Source organism: Hippopotamus amphibius, chromosome 7, assembly GCF_030028045.1.
Source record: "Hippopotamus amphibius kiboko isolate mHipAmp2 chromosome 7, mHipAmp2.hap2, whole genome shotgun sequence".
NCBI classification, from domain to species: Eukaryota; Metazoa; Chordata; class Mammalia; order Artiodactyla; family Hippopotamidae; genus Hippopotamus; species Hippopotamus amphibius.
This window is the reverse complement of record NC_080192.1, coordinates 90,063,303-90,078,043: the sequence shown is the minus strand read 5'-3', so window position 1 is coordinate 90,078,043 and position 14,741 is coordinate 90,063,303. Positions and strand designations below refer to the sequence as shown.

General features: G+C 45.0%; 1 protein-coding gene across 1 annotated transcript in view; it reads left to right on the top strand.

The window, feature by feature from the left end:
* Positions 1–4,718: 4,718 nt before the first annotated feature.
* The window catches only part of ANXA4 (annexin A4), a 69,982-nt gene continuing 59,959 nt past the window's right edge, over positions 4,719–14,741 (top strand). Inside the window, exon 1 of the mRNA XM_057742086.1 lies at positions 4,719–4,805. The gene's annotated coding sequence lies outside the window, so the exon portion shown is untranslated. The remainder of the gene's footprint in view (positions 4,806–14,741) is intronic.

The following is a 14,741-nucleotide window of genomic DNA, read 5'->3' as shown; positions in this document are numbered from 1 at the left end:
GGTTGCCAGTGTTGTAGGAGTGAAGTGAAGGGAGAATACTGAGCAGCTCAATATTCGTTATATTAAGTTTCATATAGAGCTTCAATTTTAGTACCACTCCCCCAGCCTTGTGTGGTTGATTAAAGGTAGCTGTAAATTTTTTGCTAGTCTCCCAATTGAGGGATGGAGCCTTGAGTCTGGGCTGGTATTAGTGACTTCCATGACCTATAGAGTGAAACAGAACCTTCAGGGACTGCCAAGCCTCGATAATAAGAAGCCTAGTAACTTTTGCTTGGATATCTTGGAGTATCCTTTTTGGGTGCCCTGAGCCTCCATAGGAAATCAGACTACCCTGAAACCATGTGGAGAGGGCATGTGTAGGTGCTCTGGCCGACAGTGCCAGATGAAGTCAGCCTTCCAGCTCACCTTGCCATAGTGCCAGACATGTGAGTGAATCCTCCAGACTGGCCTACCTGTCAGCTGAATACCACCAAGTGACTTTTTAAAAAAGTCTTATCTGGTGTATATTTTTAACATACATATATATGTATATATACATTTAACATATATATGTGTACATATATTCAACATATGTATATATATATTTTTAAGATATATATATTTAACATATATTTAACATTTTATATATATATATTTCTAGTTCCTGGTACACAACATAGTAACTTGATATTTCTATACACTTCAAAATAATCACCATGGTAAGTCCAGCTGTCTTCTGCGGCCATACAAAGATATTACATATTATTGACTCTGTTCCCCACACTGTACATTTCAGACCTGTGACATGACTCATTTATTTTGTAACTGGAAGTTTGTACCTTTTCATCTCCCTCCTCTATTTCTCTCCCCACCCCCTCCACCCCCCACCCCAGGCAACCACCTATTTGTTCTCTGTATCTATGGCTCTGTTTCTGTTTGGTTATGTTTGTCCATTTGTTTTGTCTTTTAGATTCCACACATAAGTGAAATCATACAGTATTTGTCTTTCTCTGACTTATTTTACTTAGCAGAATACACTCTAGATCCATCCATGTTGTCAAAATGGCAAGATTTCATTCTTTACTGTGGCTGAATTTTATATATATATTATAATTTTATATAGATACACGTATACATATGTGTGTGTATACATACACATATGGGTGCCCTGAGTGATGTATGTATATCTTATCTATCCATTCTTCTATTGATAGGCACTTGGGTTGCTTGGGTTGCTTCCGTAACTTGACTATTGTAAATAACGCTTCAATGAACATAAGGGTGCATATATCTCTTCTAATTAGTGCTTTAGTCTCTTTGGATAAATAGCCAGAAGTGGAATTGCTGGATTGTATGGTGGTTCTATTTTTAATTTGGGGGGGAATCTCCATACTGCTTTCCATAGTGGCTGTACCAATTTACATTCCCTCCCACCATGCGGGAGGGTTCCCTTTTCCCTACATTCTCACCAACAATTATTATTTGTTGGGTTTTTTTTTTTTTTTTTTTGATAATAGCCATTTTGGCCTGTGTGAAGCCAAGTGACTTTTGTTGATGTCAAGTGGAACAGAAGAAATGTCCAGGCAAGCCCTGTCCAAATTCAGTCCTACAAAATCAGGAGATGTGACAAAATGGTCATTGTTTTTAGTCACCACACTCTGGGGTAGTTTGTTAGTCAGCCTGAGATAACCAGAACATCTTGACTACACTTGGTATGCCCCATTCCAGAGATCCTCTGCTTTATCCCCTCCAGAGACTATGTCTGATTTTACGCCTGAGTGGGAGAGGGCAGTGGCAGCTGTGTACATTGGGAAGGAGATGGAGGAGATTGGCTGCTTCCAGTACAGACTTACGAAAAATCCTCCTGTTTTTAGTCTTAATTATATACCCACTTTTAGAGGCACTTGGTGCAGCAAACAATACCTGCAGTTATCCTGGGAAATTCTACAATATCTTGTTGCTTCTTGGCTTTCCATACTCCTGGCTTAGAAGTCAGTTTTCTCAGGTCTGCTAAGTCAACTATCAGCTATCTGCTTTTGGGTTGCCAAAATTTTGTTATTTTTCCTCTCTTGTTCTCTTGTTCTTGTGAGGTTTTGTTTGTTTGTTTTCTGTTTGTGTTTTTTTTATTAATTAATTTGTTTATTGGCTGTGTTGGATCATCATTGCTGTGCACGGGCTTTCTCTAGTTGCAGCAAGTGGGGGCTTCTCTTCATTGCAGTGCGTGGGCTTACTGCAGTGACTTCTTTTGTTGCGGAGCACAGGCTCTAGGCATGCAGGCTTCAGTAGTTGCGGGCATGTGGGCTCAATAGCTGTGGCTCATGCGCTCTAGAGCACAGGCTCAGTAGTTGTGGCACACAAGCTTAGTTGTTCCACGGCATGTGGGATCTTCCTGGACCAGGGTTCGAACCCATGTCCCCTGAATTGGCAGACGATTCTTAACCACTGTGCCATCAGGGAAGCCCTGTTTGTTTGTTTGGTTTGTTTGTTTCTAATTTATTTGGCTGTGCAGAGTCTTAATTGCGGCATGCGGGATCTTTCAGTTGTGGCATGCAGCCTCTTAGTTGCGGCATGCAGAATCTTGTTCCCTGACCAGGGATCAAACCCAGGCCCCCTGCATTGGGAAAGTGGAGTTTTAACCACTGGACCACCAGGGAAGTCCCTCTTGTGAGTTTGTTTAATCTACTACTAAAAAAAATCTTTTGTATCAAAGTATAGTTGATTTACAACATTGTATTACTTTCTGCTGTACAGCAAAGTGACTCAGTTATACATATGTATATTCTTTTTCATATTGTTTCCATGATGGTTTATCACAGGATATTGAATATAGTTCTTGTGCTATGCAGTAGGACCTTGTTGTTTATCCATCTTATTCCTATATAATAATTTGCATCTGCCAATCCCAAACTCCCAATCCTTCCCTCTCCCACCCCACTCCCCCTTGGCAACCACAAGTTGCTCTCTGTCTGTAAGTCTGTTTCTGTTTTGTAGATATGTTCATTTCTGTCATATTTTAGATTCTACATATAAGTGATATATGGTATTTGTCTTTCTGACTTACTTCACTTAGTATGATCATCTCTAGGTCCATCTGTGTTGCTACAAATGGTACTATTTCATTCTTTAAGAAAATCTACTGTTGCTTTAGTCAGATTTCGAGGGAGCAAGGCAAATGCATGTGTTCATTCTGCTATCTTTAAAGTCTCCTTTGAGTCTTTAATTTCAATGGTTCTATTAATTTTTTAAATACTCGGTAAAAAAACTTAAAACATTAAATGAAATAAAATACTCATAGATCAGTTTGCCTAGAAGCAAAGCCTGAGATAGGGATTCTTGTGTAAGTGCCTTAGTGAGGGAGGTATTCTCAGGAGAACCTGTAAGTCAAGCAGGACAGCGCAGAGGAAGAAGCAAAGCACAGAGGTGGTTTCTGCTGAAATATAGCCTCAGCTTTAGCCCATGGGAGCTCTGGAATATGAAGGATTTCATAGATCAGTTCTTGGCCTTTTGTACCTTGTTAAGTTAGTATTGACTGTGGCTTCCCAACCTGGCGTTAGGGCAGTTTTGGGGAGAAAAGGGTCGCTCTGAGCTGGGTACACCCGCCTAGTAAAGGTGATTGTGGCAGGGTGCATCGGCTCCATTTCTAACCTTTTATTTTGTATTTTATTTTTTAAGGACTAAGTAGTCTGTCTAATCCCTCTGAGGAAATGAATTATCCTTATTTCATTTCCACCCACTGTTTGTCATGTTAATTTAGTTTACTCCACGTTAGTTGGTAAAGTGAAGCTCAGAAACTTAAAGGTATCAAGCAGAGAAAAGGGGCAGAACCAGATGTAGAATCCCAATCAGTCTGATCCCGAAATCCATGCTCTTAACCATATTAAACCAACTCCTTTAGCTGCATCTTAATGAAATAATTTAATGTTACCTCTCCAGCTTTAACGGTGCTGACAGTCACGTGCATTTTGATCTGTTGGATATAAAACACACTCCCCAAAGCTACCTACCCTCTGCTAAATAAAATCCGAAATTGTCGATATACCCAATGGGTTCCTTACGCAAGCATTCACTGAGTACTTGCCATGTGCCAGAACGGTCCTGGGCATTGGTGCAAAGACCACCTAGACCCAGTTAGTGCCGGCAAGAGGCTTCAGTCCAATCGGGGAGGCAGATGCGAACAAAGACGGTATAACAAGGGGAGAGCGCTGCTTCAAGGCCGAACCTGGCAGCTACTGACCAGCAGCGAACCCAGGTACTGGGAAAGAAAGGTCTGGAACTGCTCCGAACTCCCCTTTCCAAGGAAAGGGAACTCGGCTTTTCTCGAGGGAGAAGTGGAACTACTGGGAACTTTGGGGGACGTATGTATCAGTGTTGACAGGGAAGCGAAATGTGCCCGTCTGATGTCACTTTCCAACTTCTCCGGCGTGGGAAAGGGCAGGGTCCCGGGAAGGAAGCTGTGACTCTCGGCGGGGATCGCGGCCGCGGCGGGCGGCGCAGGGCTTGTGCTGGAGAGGTCCGGGACCGCGGGCCTCCGAGGGTGCAGGGGCGCCCGCGCGCGGACGCTGAGTCCGGCGGCTCCCACTCGCGGGAGCCGGAGCGGGGCCGGCCGGGCTGGGATCCGGGCGCGGGACGAGCCCCCGCTGCAGGTGCGCTGCGCCCGCGTAGGATTTTCCGGTCTCGTGGGCCGAGAGGGACGACCAGGAACTTGGGCTCAGTCTCCACCCCGAAGCGGGGCGGGCCCGCCTGGGATAAGACCCGCTGCCCGGCCCCGCCAGGGTGTGATCTCCGTGGCTGCAGAGGACGAGCGCCGTCGCATCTCGGCCCCAGGGGTAAGGGCGTCCCGGGCCGGGGTCCTGGGCTCCGCAAGGGGCGCGCAGCCCGGGAGCGCCTCGCGGGGGTGGCGGGTCTGGCGCCGCGCCCAGGAGGGGGTGCCAGCGGCCGGGCCTGCGGGCGGCCCGGGGCTGCACAGGGTGGAGCGGGCCCTGGACTCGCTGCGGGTGCGCAAGGGGGAGGCGAACACAGCTCTTATCCACCAGCACCTTCCAGAAGGACTTCCAGAGCAGTTTATGCAGCTCAGGATGTACACCAGTCAGAGACCACCGCAGATGTTTGTGGAGTTCATGTGCCAGGCACTGTGCGGGATCTAGGCATTACAAAGAAAGGACTGAGTAATATTCCCTGGAGTAGACTCAGTCCAACACCCAAGTTTTGCTTTTTAAATTTTTCTTTACTCTTGAGAAATTTACTCCTGGAACTTCCCTGGAGGTCCAGTGGTTAAGACTTCCAGTGCAGGGGGGTGCAGGTTCCATCCCTGGTCGGGGAGCTAAGATCCCCACATGCCCTAGTGGCCAAAAAACTAAAATGTAAAACAGAAGCAATATTGTAACAAATTCAATAAAGACTTTTAAAATGGTTCACGTCAAAAAAAGAAAATCTTAAAAAAAAAAGAGAGAGAGAAAGAAAAAGAAACTCCTTTCTCCTAGTCTCTTACCCTTTCTCTCCTTGTGTACCTAATGCCCTCAGCACAATGCCTGACACATGGGAATTCGATAGTATTATTAGATCCATGACCTGAGTCTGCGGATGGCACAGCCTCATTCTTTAGTCATGGTTTTGACCAGCTAGAGAATTTGGGACCAAAGAGGTTATTGCTTTTCAACAATCTGCCCAACTTTAAATGCTTCCCAAATTGATGCAAGGCTTCTGTAAGCTGTTGGGAGCATGTGGGTCCTGAGCAATCCACAGCTTTCATGAAAAGTGGGCATCTGCTCTCTCCAGCTGACAGTGGGAAGAATGAAAAGGGTCCCCCCCTGTAACTGACCTATCCCATTGACCGTCAATTCTAGAACCCTCCACCTTCTCTTTAAACTGCAGGTAACTTTGTTGAGAGGGAAGCCCTAGCTCTTTAGTTGCCTGGGAATTCTCAAGTGACAGAGGTGGGAGAGCAAGCAGCAGAGGAAGCGGCCGGGAATGAGAAAATGGGTAACTGCAGCCGCCCAGGACCGGCTGACTTCCCAGGGCCTTTTCTGGCCAAGGCCAGATCCCCTACATCAGCTTAGATCAGATTTCTATTGCTTTGGGGATACACACACACACACACACACACACATACACACACACGGATATACACACAGCTACTGGATCAAAGGTGTCTATGAATTTCCCTCCTAGATATTCTTGCATTTGGCTAGGGATAATTTTTCTCTGAAAGCTATTTAGAGAGTAACATTTGCAGTCAAGTAGGAGCACACCAGCCCTCAGCATCTGAAGGGTGAGAAGCCGCTTGGTCATGCTCAGACTGTATCTTGTGGCCCATTTCTTTGCTCATGTCTAGCTGCTCATTTGCTTTCCCAGTCTTGTTCATCTGCTTGTAGACTAAGCCTGCTCTTCTCCAAGGGAGATGGAGGTGAGGGGCAGACACTGGGATAGCAGACATTGTGCCAGAGAGTACCAGAATAAACAAGAGGGGGGATTTTCCTTGGGTGTCAATTTTATCCAGATATTTGAGGATAAAAACACTTTTCATACTAAAACAGTTACAGATATATTTTGTAAAAGGATTCAAAATTTAGATACCTTCTTTGTATAAAACAAGAAACTTCTAAATTTTTTACTTGGGCTTTGGGCTGCAGTTTGGCCCAAACCTAACTCTTGGGTGTTTGCTTTTACTGCATTTAGGGCTACTTACAGAGGCAGTTTTACTGCAATATCCTCCGGTGACTTTGAGTAACAGTCGTGCTAGGTTACTCATTTAATCTTTATTTCAACCTGAGGCAGGGTTATTAAGCTTGTTTTACAGAAGAGGATCCCAAGCTCCAAGTGGTGGTCCTTGGTCAAGGTCACATCCCTTGTAAACAGATTTAAATCCAGCTGTTAGATACTAAAGCCTGTTCTGGTATCCTCCCTGCCCTGCTGTGGCTCTGTCAGGGCTTGGTTCAGAGTGATTTGGCATTTGGATTTGTGGCTTCCTGGCTTACTAACTAAATCTTGACCAAATGTATTTCTTTTCCTTTTCAACTTTCTTCTGGTCAGGCTGATATGTAAACTCTCGTGAGAAGAACTGAAGCTGGCAGTAGTGTGGGGATACAGGTTAATGGCCCTAAATTTGGGAGGGGCTTGACTTGTGGATGAGGAAATCGACTTACTCTTTGAGGCACTGGGCAGAGCTGGGCAGGAATTTTTGGATGGCAGGTTCTGGTTGAACTTAAGGAAGTAGCTTTTGAAACCCATAGGCTGGGCGGCCTTGGAGTTAGTGAGAGCTCTCTCACCAGAGATATCTGGGCGGAGGCCCCACAGCCCCTTTCTGATGGAGCTGGGAAGGGGAGAAGGTTAAACTAAGATGACTTTTAAAGCCATAGTTTCCAAATTTCAGGTGCATCCTTCCAGAAATTTGCACAGCGTGCAGATTCTTGCCCCAGAAATTCTGATCAGAATGACATGGTGGGACCTAGGAATCTGCCTGTCATTGGTTTTATTGGGAGTAACTCGTTAGTGTTCAGTTATGTTTGAACTGGACGGAGAGCTTTGCTTTGGGAACTTGAACCACCGCCTTTGGAGAATTTATTTTAAAGGTTCAAGATGCTTGAGGTCAGTAAATTGCCATTTCTGCTTCTTGGTCCTGATTGCCAGACATAGAACCCATATTGAACATTTTATCCACAGTCAGTAGCAGGGATAAATTGCAGCCAAAGGCCAGACTGTAAATTACTCTGGAAAAGACCTTCACCTTTTCCCTCACAACATCATTAACCCTTTAAGGCCTGAATATAGCACGGCATGAACAGCCTTACTTGAAACAGATCAGGAGGCCCCATGCGTGGACTTTTGTCAAGTCATCAGAAAGATCTCCCTGCCCAGTCACTGTGGATTCAATCCTCTGGGTTAAGGCACTCACTTCCCCCCACACAAGAGGTAACATTAAATTATTACCGGGAGCTCGTGTAGAGGGGCCCGTGGTGAATGGGAACATGTGTAGTAGAGCCATCTGCCCTGGAGGGGTCCTTTATGGACACAAGCCCGGTGGCATCAACAGCCCCCAGCACCTGCCTTCTCACTCTTCTCCAAGGGGCTCAGGAAGGCATTTTCTGGGTCCTACTTAGCCTCAGTTTCTGTTATTGCTGGTTTTGATGCTGTACATTGACTCACTGGTTCTCATCCTTGTTAGAGAGTCACAGACCCCTTTGAAAATCTTTTTAAATTTTATTTATTTATTTTTATTTTTTGGTTGCACCACACGGCGTGTGGGATCTTAGTTCCCCAACCAGGGATTGAACCTGTGCCCCCTGCATTGGAAGCGCAGAGTCTTAACCACTGGACCGCCAGAGAAGTCCCTGAGAATCTGATTAAAGCTACAAATCTTCTCCTGAGAAGAATAAACACACATTTGACATTTTCCCATACAGTCTCAAGGGGTTTATGGACCGCCTTCTAATCCCAACCATGGATGCCTAGACAGTGTTAAAAATTGCCCTGAAATTTGGCAGTGTTTCTCGAAATTTTAAAATCCATTTATTTTTGTTCCATCAATTTGAATACTAGGAATTTATCTTAAAGATTTACTTGGATGTGTGTGGAGACATGTATACAAGGGTATATACATTACAGCATTATTTGTAGCACCAAAAGTTTGGAGGTGACCAAAGTATCAGTAAGGGACTGGTTAAGTTATAAAACATCCATGCAATGCAATACAGTGTAGCTGTTAAAAAGTGGTGCAGGTTGATAGGAACAGATATAGAATTATATTAAAGATATATAGATGTATAGATATATATTTAAAGCAAAATACAGGTTTACATAATATGCTGACATTTCTGTGTCTAAGAATGGTGGAGGCTATTTATATTCTTATATTCTTGTTAATGCATAAGTACCTCTAAAGGATACACAGGAAAATTATGAGTGCCACTGTAGTTGGAGGGAGGTGAAGTTCTTACAGACTTACCAACGTATCCTTTTTGGTGCTATTTGAGATGTTTTTTTTTTTTATCATGTTCATATATTGTCAGTTTTTTAAAGTAGAGAGTTACAGATAGCACCTGCCCATTTAACGTTGTTTGTGAAGAGGGAGAATGAAACAGAAATGGAGAATGTACAATTATCAAGTTTTCCAACCTTAAAATTAATATATGGTCATATACTTTCTTATTTGTATACAAAGAGCTAACATGGAATTGTGCTTTGGTTTCCAATGAGGTGAAGTAGAATCACTTATTCTTGTCACACATTTCATTTGGCTATAGTTTAACTGGTTGCAAAAATAATGTAAGGTGCTTTGACTTGCATGGTGGGGAAAGTTCTGCATTTAAATGATCTGATGGTTCCGTGTGTCTTTAGCTGCAGAAGCAAAGAGAGGAGGTAGATGGGATAAGTCACAGCCTGTAGACTAGGTAGACCTGCTGGGGCAGAGCCCTTTATCAGAGAAAGTCCTCACAGTGATATCAGGTCATGGGCACTCAGGGACCTGACCTTGGCTTCAGAGCCTGGACCTCCTTCTGTGACTCAGTCTGTGAGGTCTCAGCCTCTCTGTATGCTGAAACCTAGTGTTTCCTATGAGCCTGACCCTGTGCCAAACACCTGGCATGTTATTTTATTTTATTTTAAATGTATTTATTTATTTATTGGCTGCCTTGGGTCTGTTGTTGCTCATGCAAGCTTTCTCTCTGGTTGTGGCAAGCGGGGGCTACTCTTTGTTGTGGTGCACAGGCTTCTTATTGCAGTGGCCTCTCTTGTTGCAGAGCACAGGCTTAGCTGCTCCATGGCATGTGGAATCCTCCCAGACCAGGGCTCGAACCCGTGTCCCCTGTATTAGCAGGCAGATTCTTAACCACTGCGGCACTAGGAAGTCCCTGCTATTTTTTTTTTTAATTTCACCTATATTAGGTAGGTCCTACTAATATCATCTCCATTATACTGATGCAGAAACTGAGACACAAAGGGATCGAGTAGTGTGCTCAGCATCACATACTAGCAAGTGGTAGAGCCAAGATTTGAACTTGGCAGTCTGATTCTGTATCCTGTGCTCTACTACTCTGTTATACTATGTAAGGGGTTAAAAGTGGGGAATGAGCATGAGAAGGTAGGGCTGGTAGAGTAAGCTGGCTATGGGGTTGGACTTTTTCAGAGGTAAAGAGGTAGAATCTATGTCCAAATCACTTGTCCAAGATGAATTTGATGTTGCCTGGGTCATTCTAAGTATGCAGTGGGTCCCAGCTGTTAGATGAGGAGTGGAGAGCAGACATCAAAACAGGATGATGGTGGGGCATCCCTGTGGGAGCGAGACTTGGGGCACCATCTATGGGCAGGAGAGGCAGCTCAGCACCTCAGGGAAGGATCTTCAGGGGGTAGGCAGGATGTCAGTGGCCCCTGCCAAATGGAAAAGGGTTCATTCATTTACTATACAATGTGACAGACACTAGATATTCAAGGATAAAATACCCAGACCCCATCCTTAGGGAGATAAACAAGCAGATCAACAATGAAAAAATCATAGGACTGCATAATAAATGATTCGATACACTGTGCTCAGACTCCCATCGGCCTGATGAGGTGTACCTAACTCCATCATGGAGAAGCTTCCTGGAGGAGGAAGCATCCTGGAGGTAGGATAGGAGAAGAAGGGCTTATACACAGGCATGGGGATGGGAAAGCAAGACCAGGCCCCCTGGAGCAGTGGCATGTCAGCCAGTGCACGGCTAGTCCCAGTGGTCAGAGCTGGAGCGCCCTTGGAAATTAAGGCCATTCTAATTAGGAGATCGAGATTGCCATGTACACATTACTAATAAGAAAAAAAATGTCAAACTGTACACTTTAAATATATGCAGTTTATTGTATGTCAATTATATCTCAATAAAAGTCCCTAAAAAAAAAAGAAAAGAAATTAAGGCCATTCTACAGGCCTGAGAGAGACAGGACCAGTTATCGGGGGATAGGTCTTAGGGAGTCCATGGATCCCACAGTCCGGACTGCTGGCTAGGTTATAAATCCCTGTTTTCTTTTGCCTCTGCTCCAGTGCTTAGTGCAGTTATGTGGTAAATGTTTTGAAATAAAAAGGAAGTTCTGGGTATCAGAAAGGAATTCAAGGCAGAGATTCAGCCTTGAAGAAATAAGACTGCCTGCTTCCCTGTCCTACACTAGGCCAACGCTTTAAGGTTTGGCTTGGACATAGTCCATCCCTGATTGAATTAATCATGGTGAGGAGCCTCCCCTGGGTGCTCCTGTCTCCCTGCGATTCCCCTGCCACAGGAATGTTCACACTTCATCGTGCCTGATTACAAGCCTGTGCCCTCCACTCGGCTTTGAGCTCCTCTGAGGGCAGGGCACGTGCCTGCCAGTCCTCTGCCACAGGACACAGTAGGTGCTCCCCAAAGGGGTGCTGAACGAATGTGCGCGTTTTCACGGCCTGGGAAATTCAGTCCAACATCCAAGGCCCACAAAAGGATCCGTTTTTGAAAATGACTGTTCCAGCCTTTATCTCTACTCTCTTCACGTCCTCTCACCAGCCCAACTCCAAACTTAACACGTGTGACCCTTGAACAACTCAGGGGTTGTTCAGTTCCTGCACAGCTGACAGTGCACCTGTCACTTTGCAGTCCACCTGCTTATCCTTGGTTCCGCGGTATCCTCGGTTCTACATCCGCGGATTCAACCAACAGTAGCACTTAGTGAAAAAAAAACTCAGGTATAAGTGGCCCTGGGGAAGTTCAAACCTGTGTTGTTCAAGGGTCAACTGTACTCTTTTCCAGATAAGTCTAACCATTCAACTCTGAGCTGAGGCTACCTTTTTACTGTCTTTGCCTATCGAACTCTTTGCTGTTAAAAATGCTGTCTGTCCTTCTAAGCCTTAATCAAATGCAAGCTCTTTGACTCTCTTGCTGGGGTTGGGATGGGACGACTTTGTCAGTTGTCTCTCACTACCCTGCAGCTCTTGTAATAGTTGCCGAGTGTTGCCTTGTCGTTGAATTGGTTATGTACCTGTTTTGTTTTTCTTACTAGCTTACATGCTCCTTGAGAGCAGGATCGTCTTCATCTTTGTTTCTCTCACAATGCGTGGTACCTGATGGGGCAAAATAACTATTTAAGTAAGGACGATGTGTGCCTGCACACACAGTGAGTGGCAGTTTTGGAATGGGGGTCTCATGCAAGGACTACCTACATGAGAATCAGTGGATGCGAGGAGAGTAACCAGGTGTGCTTATTGGAACTTGATGACATAAGGTCTGTGAGTCCCGCCCAATATTTACTGACTCAAGCTCTAGAGTCTAACATCCCCCAAATCCGTTTTTTTCTAAACACTCCCTGGGTGATTTTTGTGCACACTAAGGTTTGAGAACTTTTCCCAGGTACCATGCTAGGTGCTTTACCCTCTGTAGTAATTAAAATCCTTTTGAAGCCAAAGCTCCAGACACTGAGTCCCGACATCATCCAAGGCCGGAAGAGAGGGGGACGTTGGCAGGCTGACTCTATCACTTTTAGCCTGGGGGGCACTCTTTCTCCAAGCCTTTTGGCAGCTTCGCCTTTATTTCTTATCGGCCAGAGTGTGTCACGTGGCCACTCATAGAGCACTGTGGCGGTTGGAATGGGCTTGCTTTGGACCAATCATGATTTCTTCTTGGGGGAGCCCCACCTTCCCGGTTTACCAAACCCAATCCCTCAACTCGTGAAGGTTCTCTGAATGAGGAAGGAGGGTATGATGGGGATTGGCATCATGGCTGATCCTGGCAGAAATCCTGCACAGTAGACACAACTATCTCAGTTTTATGCCAGAATAAACTGGCTCTCATAGTGGGGTTGAATCTCGAGCAGTGGCTGGAGCTCCGCCCTTGTTCTGGATTCCTCGCCTCCTTCCTCCAGTGCTGAAGGCCCTCCTTTACAGCCTAGGCCAGCACTCACGTGTGGGAAGAGACTTGAATGTGGAGTTTCACAGACCTTGGCAATGAACAGATCAGGCCTGCCAGGAGTAAGGCATGTTTGCAGTGGATGATTTTGCGAACTCTACTGTTGAAATCATCTTTGGCAAACCTATTTCCTGAGTCACATTTATGCATAGCTATGCATGTGTTTAAGATATTAAAAGGTGTTAATGTTATGCTGTCCCCCCTTCTATGAATAAAATTTTGCCTGTTTTTCCCCCCATTACCTTATTTTTGTTTGTTTTGTTTTTTTACCTTGCCCCACACGGCTTGTGGGATCTTAGTTCCCTAACCAGGGATTGAACCCACAACCCCGGCAGTGAAAGTGCAGAGTCCTAACCAATGGACCACCAGGAAGTTCCCTTGTGAGTGGGTTTCTTCTTTAACACCTCCGTAAAAATGCCTACACCTTATGTGGGGCGTGAAGCAGGAGCTGGTGGGCCTCAAGGCTCCGTTTTGTCGGCTTGCACGGGGCAGCCGTCAGCACCCCCCGTCACGGCCACAAGTGAGAGGCTGGCCCCTGTTTCTGGCACCAGGTTCTACCACTGGGTTCTGAGGCCCCATTACCTTGTTCTTGAAATAAGATCCTGAGTAGGAATCTACAGTTATGAAATGCCCACGGGGGGGTTTGGGGACCATGTTAGGCATCAGTAGTTGGAATCTAGAATCATTACTCTAGAGCGGTGGTTCTCAAATGTGAGAATGCATCAGAATCACAGGATGGGCTTCTTAAAAACGCAATTGCTGGGCCCCATCCCCAGAGTTTTGGATTCTGTAGGTCTGAGGGTGGGCCCGAGAATTTACACTTTTAACAAATCCCCAGTTGATGGCCATATGCTTGGTCAGGGAACCACACTTCCACAGCCACTAGGTTGTATGAACTTGGGTTGAAATGCTGGTCTGGATTTGTTGCAGAGAGAAACATAGTGGGGTTTTAATCACGCACATGGCAGCTTCTACCTTTTTCAGGTTCTTTTGTGCTCCCTGTTAACGCTGCCCTGTGACCTCCCCACCAGGACCGTGATTTGGGTGGACTGGTTTCCCAGGGTTTTCTGTACTTCAGCAAATCTGGCTTATTCAGAAGTGAGACGATGAAGTGGCATCCCCACACCCTCCCTCCAGGCCCAGCATGGTTGTCTGGGCACTAAAGGTGGCCTGAAATATTGGTCTTGAAATCCTGCTTTTACCTTAAGAAGGAATGGATTTGTGATATGTGCGCAAACATAGAAGAACTTTGAGAACATTATGCCAAGTGAAATAATCCAGACACAAAAGAACAAATATGATATGATTCCATGTATAGGAGATACCTAGACTAGTCAAATTCAAATTCATAGAGACAAGAAGTAGAATGATGGTTAACAGAGGCTGGGGTAGGGGGGAATATCTAGTTATTACTTGATGGGTACAAAGTTTCTGTTTGGGATGATTAAAAAGTTCTAGGAATGGTAGTGGTGGTGGTTGCAGGACATTGGGAATGTAATTAATGCCACTGAATTGTACACTTAAAAATGGTTAAAATGGTAAGTTTTATTATGCATATTTTACCACAACTAAAGAAAATTCCTCCTTCCATTACTGTTCTCCCAGCGGTATGCTGGAGCGTTCTTGTATCAACCTGCCAAAGCTGGTTGTTAAATGTTCAGGGGTTTTGCAAGCTGATTGTTAAATATAGCCATTATTTAAAATTAAGTTAAATGAACTTAGGCGTAAATACATTACATTAAAATAGAAATATTTTAAAATAAGTTTTATTTATATTTATTTTTTTCTTTTTGGTCGCTGGGGCTTAGTTGCTCCGCAGCACGGGGGATCTTCCTGGAGCAGGGATCAAACCCGTGTCCTCTGCATTGG